The 13,521-nt window shown below is 44.6% G+C and overlaps 1 protein-coding gene across 7 annotated transcripts in view; it reads right to left on the bottom strand.

The window, feature by feature from the left end:
* Positions 1-13,521, bottom strand: part of LOC120898191 (F-box/WD repeat-containing protein 7) — a 31,618-nt gene that overhangs the window by 13,797 nt on the left and 4,300 nt on the right. For 6 of the 7 annotated variants that reach the window (XM_040303677.1, XM_040303682.1, XM_040303680.1 and 3 more), the window contains one exon: positions 9,413-9,441. The exons of the other annotated variant lie outside the window; for it this stretch is intronic. The gene's annotated coding sequence lies outside the window, so the exon portion shown is untranslated. The remainder of the gene's footprint in view (positions 1-9,412; positions 9,442-13,521) is intronic. 7 annotated transcript variants of the gene reach the window in all.

Here is a 13,521-nt window from a genome sequence, read left to right as displayed (position 1 = left end):
CACAACATCTAACGATGCAATCGTATCACCAACACGTAATAACATTTAGCAACGTAAAGAATTGCCCTTTTCGGGTTTCATGTTAACAGATCACGTCCTCTACGTTTCACCACCGACAAAAGCTTGACGACTAGAACACGAAAGGCAAGAAAAACCCTTCCCCGAGCAATCAAAACGATTGCTGGACATTTTAAATCTTCAAACAAAGCGTCGCAATATCTTGCCTTTTATGTGTGCCTTTCTTTCACCAAACGATACACACCACCGCCACCACATTGCTAATGAACCGATGGCATACCCTTACCAGCACGTACACAGTTCAACGTTCAACAGGATTTTGAAGGAGCTGGCAAGCGGAGAAGCTGCAGCAACAGGAAAAAAAAGGCCAAAGAATGTCAGGCAACAGCAGGAGCAGCAAAGAAAACATCGCAACACACCACCAACGCGCAACAGGGTTTGTTGCGGAAGAAGGTTTGCGCGTATGGCTGGATGGGCTGGAGGAAAAATCTCACGTTACCCATATTTTTCTCACGATCAAAATCAAACACAGACGGACACAGAGAGGGATGAAAAAAAAGCAACACGAAAAGACACGAAGAGAAAGAAACATTCTTGCTGCGAGGAGGGTTTGGCGGGAAGAAGGTTAGGAGGGAGTCCAGAATGTCAGACCAACGAAAGGCGACACACGGGAGAAGGGAGCAGAGCCAGAAGTAACAGATGTAACGATCGACGATATATCGACGAGATAGTGCGGAGGGAAGTGACGCGCAAGATCGCGAAGAAGGCACACACCCCGTGGGCAGAACATCCAGACAGAGTAACACCATCGACCGCTTGTTGTGCGTGTGTGTGTCTGCTGTGATTTACCCATACTCTCTCTCTCTCTCTCTTAAATACACACACTCACAGAGAGATTGGCCGCAGAATTGAACCGTGAGATAACCGGGTGAACAACAGCCGACCAACCAACCGACCGAAGAACCAAAGCTTTGTAGGGGATGAAGGGTGGCCACAAACGCGGAGAAGTCGTCGCCTTCTCACGGGGCGCAGCAGAACGGAAGCGGAGAAGAAACTACCCATAATAAGGCGAAGCGAAGACACGCGGAGATACGTGCCAACGTGGAGCGGAGGGGTGAAAGAAGAACCTTATAAAATAATAAATTATTCTTACACACAAACGTAGCGATGCTTACATTCGCCCCGTATCTTATGGCTATTATTGTTGAGTGTTTTTTTTTCTTCTCTCTTCTGCTTCTTCACTCTGCTCCATCACTACTCTACAACACTGGCATTTTCCATTTTAACGTCTCTTTAAAAATTGATGCCAATAGAAAACACCCTTGTCGACCCATAAACAGACACACACACACACACACACGCACCTATGGTCATAATCTGTTTGGTGGAAGATGTTAAACTGTCTGTACGGTCTTGATGGTCCTGCGGCCGTAGTCGACCACAGTCCAAAGATCACGGAGAGTTTAGTCTCTGTAGGCATCAGCATTCCTTCTCGCGCCACATTCTACACAACAGCCACGTTTTGCTTTTGTTGCTTAAAATACCGTGAGAAACGGGGCCGGTTGATGAGCTATCCATCCACTCGCAAGCAGCAGCAGTAACAGAGAGAAAAGAGCCATTTTTCCCTCAATTAATAAAAGCTAACGATCAATCATATTCCGCATGAGAAAACGACAGACACACACACACACACAATCCGATTGCCAATACACACCACCCATTAGCGCACTTAATCGTCCTCATTTGATCGATCGATTTATGGCCATTGTATTTAATTAATGATCAATTTAGTTTAGTTTCTTTTCCCAGAATATCAATTGATGCACATCCTGAGTGATGATTGTGGTGGAGTTCCAAAAAAAAGTTCCCAAAAGCAACCTGCATCATCTGCGCGATATGCATGAGACATAATTACTATTGCCAGAAAGCATTCATTATCCTGTGTCACTGTGTCTGATGTGTCCAGAAAACGGAAGAATTCTTTTCCGAAAAAAATAAAAATAAAAATTGAAGACAGATCGTTGCAGCCTCGTTCAGAAATTCGAGACCAAATTAAATCAGTCCTCGCGAGCTCGTACACTACCACAGTATGGCGCCGCTTCCTGTTTGCTGTAGGGACCACTTTTCTGTTGTCTGCAACATCATCGTGGCAGTAATTTTCTTTGCATTTTGTTGCACCGGAAGTTCAGCCAACTCCATATGATCAGAAGACAGGCTGGCGAGGAGCAAAATCATATACTCTGGTGTCGGCCGCCTGAGTTCGATGATCAGACCCCGATAAAGCCAAGGCCCAACCCGTATCATATCTGTTTCGGTTTTGGCCACACTGAAACGATTATGATCGTGCGATGATCACTGTGATTTCTGTAATAATAGAGCAGCATATGTTGTGGTAGCAATTTAATTCTCCACCATTCCAAACCAAAAGCAACCGAAAAAAAGGAACTGGAATCTGGACAGGAATTTACGTTACGAATCCCTAAAAATGTCTCCCTTTCCTCCTGTCTTGTGACCCATTTCCCTTCGCCATCCAATGTCACCACACACTGTTGCTGGTTTCGGTCCCATGTCTCCGGAGGACGTGTCTATATAATTCATGTGAGAAATTCTCCAGCAGCAAAACAAAATACAGAAACACCCTTCGTTTAACGGCCCTCATCAATAGTTGCGCAGCAGTCGGCTGCAAAGGAAGGATTGCGCTCGGGAGCTGGTCGTTGTGCGTCTTATCTGTGCCGTTCGCATCCCTCTGTTTTCTCGTTCATCTGATATTTTCGATCGAACGCCCATCAGGGTCGACTTATGATTATATACCTTCGGCGGGGTATTTTTTTTGTCTACCCTTTTGGCTGCCTTTTGAGCATCATTAACTTAATTTATAACCGCCCGACGGATACGGTGACGACGATGTAATGACAGAGGTTATGGAGTATAGTTTTTTTTCTGTTCTTTTTCCAAGCTTGCAATATGTCCTTGCGTCTGGGAACATTGTAAAATCCTGCGCTGATGATTATCGATCGAATCGACCGGCGCACTGTGATCGCGTATCGCAGAGGTATGATCGATTCGTTGCCCGCGATGAAATGACATTTTAAGTTTGACAAGAAGAGCATACAGAGTATTTGCAAGATGCATAGTTTAAAAATAAAGAAAACAGTCGTAACACAAACATTCTTGCTTGCTTTTGAATCCTTATCGAATCCCTTTATGCATTCCCTACCCTGGCTCACTGGTATGCATGTACGCACACTTAAATAGCCATTTGTTGGCTAATGAGTGGTCGATTGTTTGACCTTCCTTGATGATTCGTACGGCGCGCAGCGGGCACATATAGTGGTTGAATTCCCACGCTCGCTTCCACCTCGTACACACATTGGCGAGCAGGGGAAGAATGCAGGGAGTGGGGAGGAGCTGCCGTAGGTCAAGTTAGGAGGGAAGACGTTCTAGCGTCGGGCCTTAGACCCTTTGGCCATGTGATGGCATTGAAGCCATCCTGGACACATCAGAGCGTTCGTAGCAGAATTCCACGACCATATTCCAGAATGTTCATCACGATTTTAAGGTGTCCCAGGTTCATGACGCTTGTAACCCCCTTAATGTGTTTTTGTTGACTTCGCGCATCCGATAAGCTTCGGGGTGGGGAATGCATTCGAAGAAAACAACAGCCCTTTTAGCTTCAAAACAACTGGTTGCCCATCGAAGGACACATATGTGATAAAATCACGCGACCTTAGCTGAGTGATGGTAAAACTGTAGCGCAATTGTTCGCTGTTCGCCCACCGAAACGTCGATGGCTTTCTTCCGCAGCCAAGTTTGGGCAACGGCTCTACGAATCTCGCATGCCTTTTGGTACACACGTCGATCGCAAATGGCACAATTCTGTTGAAGTGGTTATAGTTGCTTTACGTCTCTGTCTCTCTATCTCTCTGACTCTTGGTCTCTCAAACGCATTGCAGATAATTTCTATTGGATAGAGGATCATCAATCACTTCACACAGCTTCGAGAGGCGGTTGTGAATGCTTGTGAGAAAATGGATTCGGCAGGTTCCGTCGGTGGTATGCGTGTTGACAGTGAACTGCATGGCCGTCGTCCGCCGAAAGCATTTTTCCCTCTACATACTTCAATCGGTATAAAAAAATAGACAAAATCTGACGTCTAACTTCACCCATATAAGTCCGGCAAGTCAGCGCGCACCCGCACTTCTGTCTCCGGGAGTTGAGCGACTTACAGCACGCCTTGTTCTGTTGTGGAATTTCTTTCACGTTTTCTTCCATTTGCCATTGCCCGGTGCCTACTGCTGATATTCTACTCCGGCTGGTTGGCTGGATCTGGATTCCATCTTTAACGATCGTACCCGTAACACGCATGAATCCCAAGAGAAACCAAGCGTAAACGAATCACGTTATCCCGAAACCCGGTGTGTGAAATGGGTGAACATAGAGGCAAGAAAGGCAAACCCGCGCAAACCGGTGAACTTGTGAAGAGCTTTACAGAGGAGAAGCAGAAATGAAGGAAACGATCAAAAACTGCGGGAAGCCAACCCGACAACGATGACGACGACTGTTGTAGAGGAAGTTTGCGTCTGGGAACTCTCCAGGTTTCTTTTCGGTACGTACGTCTCCCTTCGGTGCGTGTATCGCACAAACACACTCTTACAACACACACACACACAGAGACATACAGAGAGATGTAATGGTTAGATCTTCAGGCCCTGGAGGTGTGTCTTTGAAGTGCTGTGGATTTGGAGTTGGAAAGCAAGAATATAACCTCCACCATGTCCACCACACCAAAGCGATGTAAGAATCGTGGCCACAAAGATCCACGTCTGGATGAGCGTGGTATAGGTGGCTTTAAAAAAGAAAACCAAACCAAGAATAAACGAAGAACGCGATAGCGCTCTGTACGCTATTACACTGAACGAGGGGAGCGTTATTCAATAGAAAACAGTCGGAATCTCCCACAGGCTTCGCGCATTCAAGGAAAACCCCCCCTCTGGGGGAAAGGTCAATAACGAAAGGAGAAGGGGACGATAAGAAGCTGCTGGAAAGTGGTGGTTTCGTCTGATCTTGAGAAGGTCGTCGTTCCTGTCGACGATTGTCTGGACCTAGGAAGGGCACGGAAGAAGAAGATGCATCCGCGGACTTAAACGATGCCATAAGACAGGTTGATGTGGAATTTCGTTACTATTATTGTATGTGTGTGTATGTGTGTCTGTGCGTGTGAAATATTCAGTCCTTTGTTCCCCGCAGGGCGAATAGGGAAAAGCAGAGTGGAAAAAAGGATACAACTGTGAATCTATCGTGCCACCAAGCGGGACTGGGCTCGACGGATTGCGCGCGCTGTTTTTGATCTTCTTTGGCTTTACCTGCTCCATAAATGGGAGTTAGAGGTCAGAGCAAAGCCGAGAGAAACCTTTCAACGCCTTACGGGATCAGCAGGAGGATGATTCCGATGGGAAAATAGAGGATACAACAACAGGAAAAAAAAGTAACAACTAGCGATGAGCCTCCACGATCGATAGGTTTCAATTCCCCGTTTTCTTCACTTCCCGGGCTACAACCATCCTCATTCTCTTGCAGCATACCGCAGAAGAATGCGATAAAAAGGCGGGAGAAGAAGGACAGGCTTGTCGGCCATCGGGTTTCTAATACGCGTCTCGAAGTGTTTACACGGTGGTGCACTATTATGAAGGAGCCGATGAAAGCTAGGCAAGATAGCCCATACTTGTCGCGAGACGTGTGTCGTTTATCTTGCGTGTTGCGTGCCCACGATAGGGGATAATGTGCTGTGGGAAAACGCGCCCCCTCCGATTACGATCTCGCGCTCGAGGCGACATTTTTGAAATGTTTGAATTTTTAATTAAAATAAATAACACTAAACCCGTTTGCTTTATGTGATGACATCTTTCCCATACACATAGGTAGCAATCATTGCTGCCGAGAGTTTCGGCTTTCGTTTTGGAATGGCTAGCTCATCGCCACCAACTTAGGGAGCCTCGGTATAAGCTAATCTCCGCCTGCTCAGTTACCGATCGAAGAGATTAGTTTCTGTCGAAATTCTTCTTCACCCGGTAGGCTGAAAACTAATCGCCTTACATCCCTGGCGAACGAACAGAAGCTTGTTGACGAGGGTACGACTAAAAGGGTCACACACAACGAAAGCTTCCCAAAAAAAAAACAAAATCAAAATCCACCAAAATTCGCCCTCTCACCATATCTCCTCTCTACCCGTTTGGGAGTGCCCCTTGGAGGCGTGGGATTGTTTGGGAACGGCGTGGGAAATGCGATCTGTCCCGATCGAGCTCTTATTCTCTTCCTGCTGTTGCTGCTGCTACGCTGTTCTTCGCATCTAAGAATCCGACAGACACCGTTTTTTGAATGTTTCAAATCCTTTCCGAAAAGAACAAAGTTTCAAACGATTCACACGCCACTGCTCGAACACAGAAAGATTAGCCAGCCACACACACACACACAGCACCATTTGGATGAAGAAGCATAGTAGCGCCTTCGTTCTGCGATTGATTGCCCTTGGTAATTTGATGCTGTTCGCTACTGCAACAAGATGAATGTGTAGTGCAGAAGAGTGGGGTTAGGAAGCGACAAACAAAAAACGCGACACCGTGTGGTACTCCCTTCCTTTATGAAACCGAAAGTCACGAAGTCGAAAATCAAACGTCCCAAAAGGGAAACGCGTCGACGCGGCGTGGCAAGAACCTCGTGGCAGTACTCGTCGCCGACGTGATTTTATGGTGGGAGATTTTTTTCCCTCTCGTTGCAAAATAACGTGTTCTTAATGAGCTCATCACCGTACAGACACACACACACATACCCGTAGAGAGATACATGATTTGGCGTCTCCACGAAGATCCCACGCGGTCCAGCCTCGAGATCAAGAGCATCGGTACGAAATTCGTTGCTTTAACGAACGGGTCCCGGTGTGCACAACCATAGCCATATGACGACCAAGACCTTCACCAAAGACGGAATCTTTCCGCAGGCGCAAAGAGTGAAGCACAGCCAAAGGAAGAAAACTTTGAAATCTTCCACACCGTACCATCGGTGGAAGTCCCCGCCAAGTCGCACAGGTCGTGGGAGTTTTTAAGTTATACACACACACACACACTCAACAGCAGATTGATCTTCGTTCAGGGATGGGTCGGCGGGCCTCACACTTCAACGGACTGGGCAGTAGGATTAAGAGAGAAATAGAGAACGAGGTGCAAGGGCATACAACACAATAAAACAGCGAGGCAGGGTGAGAATCCGATCATTTCGACGAAAGGGCTTAAGAATATCTTCCCACGCACCTCCAATAACGCCGAAGACGGTACAGTATCCGGGGGGACAACCAACACCATCACGACGCCTTCCCACATGCAGAAGAAGATTTTGCCAGCCACTCGAAAAAAAAGGATACACCACCGAAAAAGAACTCCGATTTGCCTAAATTCTTCGAATATCGCGCGCCACATCACGACCAAGCTCTTATTTGCGAATTTTCTGTGCAGTGTTTCTCGGTTTAGTTTTGAATGCTTTCGATTGCTGCCAAACCATCAGAGCACGATGATGGGTTAGGAACGGATAATTGCACACCCCCGAACAACGTTGATTATGCCGCTGGAGAGCGATTTCGTATGGAAGAGACGCAGTGTGGAGTTTTGAGAGTTAGCTGCACTTATTTTTCCATGTTTTAAATGTTTCGTCGAACAAAATGGAATGAAACATTTAACCTACAAAATGTGTTTTATAAATATGATATGAGGTGGATATCGTTCATAATTAGGTGATTCTTTGGATATGTATATGGCAAATTTTCTGAATAACAACTCAAAATATCCACAAAAGCATTTTTTCTCATTTGGAATTTGGGAGTCTTGGGAGTTGGAATATATATGGACACTTAAACTGTAACCCATATATCAGTGCTGCTGTAGAACGAAAATAAATGTAAGTGTGCACCCATTGTTGCAGGGTTCAGCTGAGATCTGAACTTACAACCGTTGACATACAACAGTAAGAGCTTTACCACGACACCATGGAACCGGGCGAATAATAGAAGATTGTTAAACGATTTGGTTACAATTGCATGATAATTTCGAATTTAGAACTATCGTTAGCAATAATAGTTTCATTTTCAAGTAGAACAAAGTTAAATGACTCAATTCCGTGTATAAGAATTGACCATTTTGTCTTTTTTAGCTTAAAAGGTGACAAATGTGTAGCGTGTGGTTTTAAATTTGAAATAATTCTTGTGTCAATTCTAGTTCTTTTTTGCGCATAAATAAACCATACAAACTGTTTCGCTCGTTTTTGCAAATGATACCAGCGAGCGCAAACTGATCGATAGATCGATTATGATAACGTCACAATGCGGAGCAGCGGTGTGTCTGTGTGATAGTTGCTACTAACGTTGTAGCAAAACATACTCATCAGCAACCACAACGCACACCCAACCCCTTTTACCATCGTTCTTTCCTCAGTTACCCACACACCACTCGCTCGGGTATCACATTAAATACCAAACCCACAAGGGCAGGACACACTAATGCATTCGCTCGCTACCGATAAAAACAAATCGCCACAACAGCTTTTGGTGAGGATGCAAAGCACAGCAGCAGGAGAAAGACGGGCAACGCCTAAAGGGCAAACATAACTCCCCCCGCCGTGCTCCACTTGGCCACCCCAAACAATCACCCTGCCCTGCCTGCCCGAACACACACAATAAAACTAACTAGCCGGGGCATTGTAAGCCACTAATTGGTGCACACATAAAGAAAAAGGGTGCCTCCTTGGGGCCCACCACATATATCGCGCGGCGTTCTCTCGACTCGACGTGGCGTGTGTCACATGTTGCACATGTTGTTCGTTCGCCCGCGGTAACGGTGGTGACCGTTTTTGTTTTGCGTTGATTCTGTCACATTTTCTTGCATTGCATAGCAAACAAAACAATCATTTAAAGCAAGGAGGCAAAAACACTCTAGTAGTATCATCGTTTTACAACACATTTTTGAAATTAATAGACCCTGCGGTTGATGCGGATCTTCATTGCCGGGTTGTTTGTTTAGGTCGGGGTATAATAACTCTAGGCCTGCAAACGTTTGCCTAAGCGTAGAGTTTTTGCAAAACAAATTGCGCTAATTTGTTGCGTAAATTACATTTTGCCATTAAGAAATCATTATTGCTGAAAGCCAATGCTATCTAACATGTTTTTATTGTGTTTTGTGTATCTTACTCCTTAAGAGTTAATGACAATAGTTTTAAACCATGGAAATGTAAAGGGTAAAAAATAAAACTCAAAATGTTGAACTGATGAAAATAAATATATAAATTAGAACGATTTTGAACACCCACTACTATTGAACGTAAAATGTACTACTTTTAAGACAAATATACCTACTTGATGTTACACTGCGGGACACCATCAATCTGAAAATGGATGAAAAACAAAGAAGAAAAAAACAAGCATAAATGGTACAGTTATTTCAACGGGCTGCAACAACATGAATGGGCCACATGGCCCAGTTATGGGAGCACACGAAGCCAGCCCAGCACATAATGAAAGGAATCAAAACAGCCCATCGTGTGTGTGTGTGTGTGCCGCCGCCTATTGACAAAGTTTTCATTTTCAGATAAAATAGAAACATTGAAAGCAATGCAACTACTGCAGCGCAGACAAGAAGAGAAATGCTTGTCTACGGAAGAAAGAAAATAGCGGGAAATAGCGATACGAAAAGGCCGAAGTGGAAAATCGTTCGTTCACAGCTTTGTGCGGGTTGGGGAGCGAGAAAAACAAGGCGAAACGGCCCTCAGTTGCCAAGGACCACACCACAGCGTTGGGCGTTGTAGTAGAGCTATCTGATTGTCCAAGAAAGAGTTCTGGAATGCTGGGAGGACATTTTTTACCATCCATTTTCTAACCACCGGCGGTCGTCAAAGACACACAACACACACACACAAGGACGCATTTACTTGGCACACATCTGGACAATTTATAAAGCGCTGAACAGCGAAGGCCGACACAGGAACGACGAAACCCGCCACACCCGTTCCTTCTTCACCAACCTAGAGAAAGAATGAAAGTTGGTGAAGCGCAGCAAAAATTTTACATCATGATGACGGCTAGAGCGCAAACCGCTCCGAGCCGGGAGAAGGAAAATGGCAAAGCTCAGCAAGAAGCGAAGCAGGAAAAGAAACCCAGAAGTGCCTTGAAACCGGCCAAAGAGGAGGTGCCGTCTCTCACTGCTCCCCTCAGGGCCACCTCATCCACCTTCCAAAAACGCACCGAAAAGACACAAACTCAGCAGGATGTGTTGTAAAAGAGCTGGCCAATGGAAATGAAAATCTATCCACCATATCTTTTTCTCACTCGTTTTTCTTACAATTGATCGGGCGAGGTGGTGCAAGGAAAGGGACCGACGAAGCAGCAACGTACTAAATCAGCAAACCCGGAGCCATTCGGGAGATTGAAACAGTTTGCTGCTGAAAGGCATTTGTACCACACTTGCCGGTAGGAGGCGTGCTTGTGTGTGCGGGTGTGTGTCTTTGAGCGCATACGTGCGCGCTTTGTCCTTGTCGGAATCGGCAAGGATGAAAGCATTTGTGTTGTGTTGTGCAATGGGTAAAGAAGAGCGGCCCTGGTCGGCGGCGTAGAACGAAAGTGGAATTTTGTTAATGGCAGTGGAGGAGGAAACTGTAATGTGTTGAAAAGACCGCGAGTCCGAGCAACGTATCAAGATACACAATAAAATATTGCCGTTTTGGTAAAGGAAGTGCTGCCCACTATCGGGGAAGGAATAAACCCACACTTCGTCCTTAAAATTGTCAAAGATTCCTTCTGATAGCAAAATTTTTTGAAAAAAGTGTTGCGCTTTAACGATGTTTGATGACTTCCTTCTTATATGTTTATAAATCATAATCAAGAATATTAAGAAATATAAAGCATAGCAACAATAACACACGCTGTGCTCCAGGAGTTTACTTTTTCAAAATAGCGAATTCTTTCATTAAACTTTAAATAACTTCAATTTTTCTAAAAATCCTACAGCCATTTCTTGTTCACAACACAATTGATTCCTTTCCAATTCGAAGAAGAAATAAGCGTCTGAACAAAACACGTACCGTTGGACTGCAATTGATGCGTCAAGGATTCCTATACAGTCTCTACACTACCATGCAACCAGGCAGGCTCTATTTTTTTTGCGATACAAAGGGACAAAACGAAATGCCCTGTGTAGAGGTTTCTTGATGAAAGGCGACCAAGGAAAAACAATAAAGGATGCTGAGCACAGCGGGACCACGAAGGTTTCATCAGCATCGAACGAGAACTGCATCTTGCCCATGGCCCAAAGGTAGAGAGGAGGAAGTCGGGTCGATCGGATCGGTTTTTATGCACACCAACACACATGAAGGCAAGAAACCTCCACCTTCGTGTGTTCGCCATGTGCACCAACATCCCCAGGAGCACCACGCTTGAAGCACAAAATGGAGAACCCGGATATCAGCAGGAGAGAGAGCCCTGGTACCTGAAGGGGTATATTCCCGTTTTTTCCAGTGTGGAAAAAAATTAAACAAAAAAGTGTTAAATACATTTCACACAGGTATTTTTAATAAAACCGACTTTGCTTGTTGATGAGAATAACTATCTCCGTTTTTTTGCCAATGAATGCTTGCTTACTTTATCCGATAATTATTGCTCGCGTGCAATTAAAGGCAAATTACGTACACACAGACACATATAAAACTTTCACCGGTTGTTTTTTTTGCTCCTCGTCAGGATTCCACAATGATGAAGGATGCTCGGTAGCAAGAAGGAGTCAAATTTATCGAGAGAGAAAAAATGAACGTTTCGTTGGAGCGTAACAATAAACACAGACAAAATACTTTCCCCGGTGTACGTTTTTGCAAAAAAAAAAGAAGGTAGAATGTAACCTCATTTCTGATCATTTTCCCATCAATTTTTTGCTTCAAGCTGACACGAAAAAGGGCAGACACACACACACATATACAATTGCAAACGTTTTCACTGCCAGCCCTTGAAGCCCAATATGCAGCAAACATAGACAGGGCCCATGCACGTAAATCCAGTGCGAGTTGGTGGTTCATGTATTCTTATAAAAAAAACCCCGAAAAATGGAAAAAAATCGACCAAAATGGTTATTGATTGTATTGCGCAAACGAAACGAAAAGTAAAGAGTAGATGATAGAAGCGAGCAGGAGAAGGGAGGCTTGATACCAAATCTGTTTATCTGTTCAAGTTGCGAAAAAAGAAAACAAAACGAAAACATTGCCACCGAGTTGAAAGAAAAAAAAACTCAAAAAGAAGAACAAAAGCACACACCACGCAAGAAGTGCATTTCACCTTCAACCACCACACACACAGCCATCGATATATACACGCACACGCAAAAGGGAAAAAATAAGGCGCATAAAAAAATTGCACATAAATTGCAAAATAAAGGCGCATATAATGCGTGGAAAAGAAATTGCCCGTATAATGTGTACGCGTCGTAGTCGTCGTCGTCGTCGTCGTCGTCTTGATGGGTCATAAAATAAGTGAAAACAATGACGAGAGCAGCAGCGCATGGTGATGGTGGTTGGTGGGTATACAGAAGCAGGAAGAGGAGGTGCTATGGATCGTGCAAGTGCAATTGCAAATTTGTGCCGTGCAAATAACCCGGCACACATATGCAGCAGAAAAACACGCGTTGTAAATTCCATCAAATAATTGCATCAAAGTGCTTCATTGCTCCAAATAAATTTTGTATGCTAAATTAGCTTTGTAAAGGAATTAATCTCTTTTTTTATAATAACAATATCCTCACTAATGCTTTTGTTCACTGTTTTATAAACACCATTCCTGGACTTTTATCCCGGTTCGAAAAACAAAAACCACTGCCTTTGAAGTGCATTTTCGCACCAAAAACAATACACAATCGATCAGCAATCGATTTGTAATTCAAAATATCCAAATCCGGTCCCACAAAATCCAGTTATCCGCGGCAGGGAAGGCCGCAATGCCCCGAAGGAAGATCACAGATAGACCCCGAACGGATGAGGATATCTCGTCATTGTGACTGTGTGTGTGTGCTTGGTTTGTCGTCCTTCTTTTTTCCGGACTCGTTTCATCCATCAATTCTTTTCATCTCCCTTCGAGTTTGCTAAAAACATGAAGAAAAATAAATGTAATTTTGATGCTGCTCCTTCGCCGTTTCTTTTTACTATTTGTCGAGAAAGCTATCCGCATTCATTGGTCTGTAGGATATTCCCGCGGACTGGTGGAAGCAGCTCCAACACTGTGCTGTGCGCCATCAGCTTCTTCCCGCTCTCACCAAACACGTTTTACGTTCCCACTGCCCACAAAAAAAGGAAAAAAAAAAACACGAAATACCCAAACGACACAACAAGAAGAGACAACTCATATAGCTGGCCGCTTGCTTGTACGTTTTTCTTTTCCCTATACGATCCTTTCTGATCCTCCTTATGGGATGTTACGGTAAATGCCGAACG

The sequence above is a fragment of the Anopheles arabiensis genome, chromosome 2 (assembly GCF_016920715.1).
Source record: "Anopheles arabiensis isolate DONGOLA chromosome 2, AaraD3, whole genome shotgun sequence".
In the NCBI taxonomy this organism is placed as follows: domain Eukaryota; kingdom Metazoa; phylum Arthropoda; class Insecta; order Diptera; family Culicidae; genus Anopheles; species Anopheles arabiensis.
The sequence above is the reverse complement of the archived record's forward strand: the minus strand, read 5'-3'. Positions and strand labels throughout refer to the sequence as shown.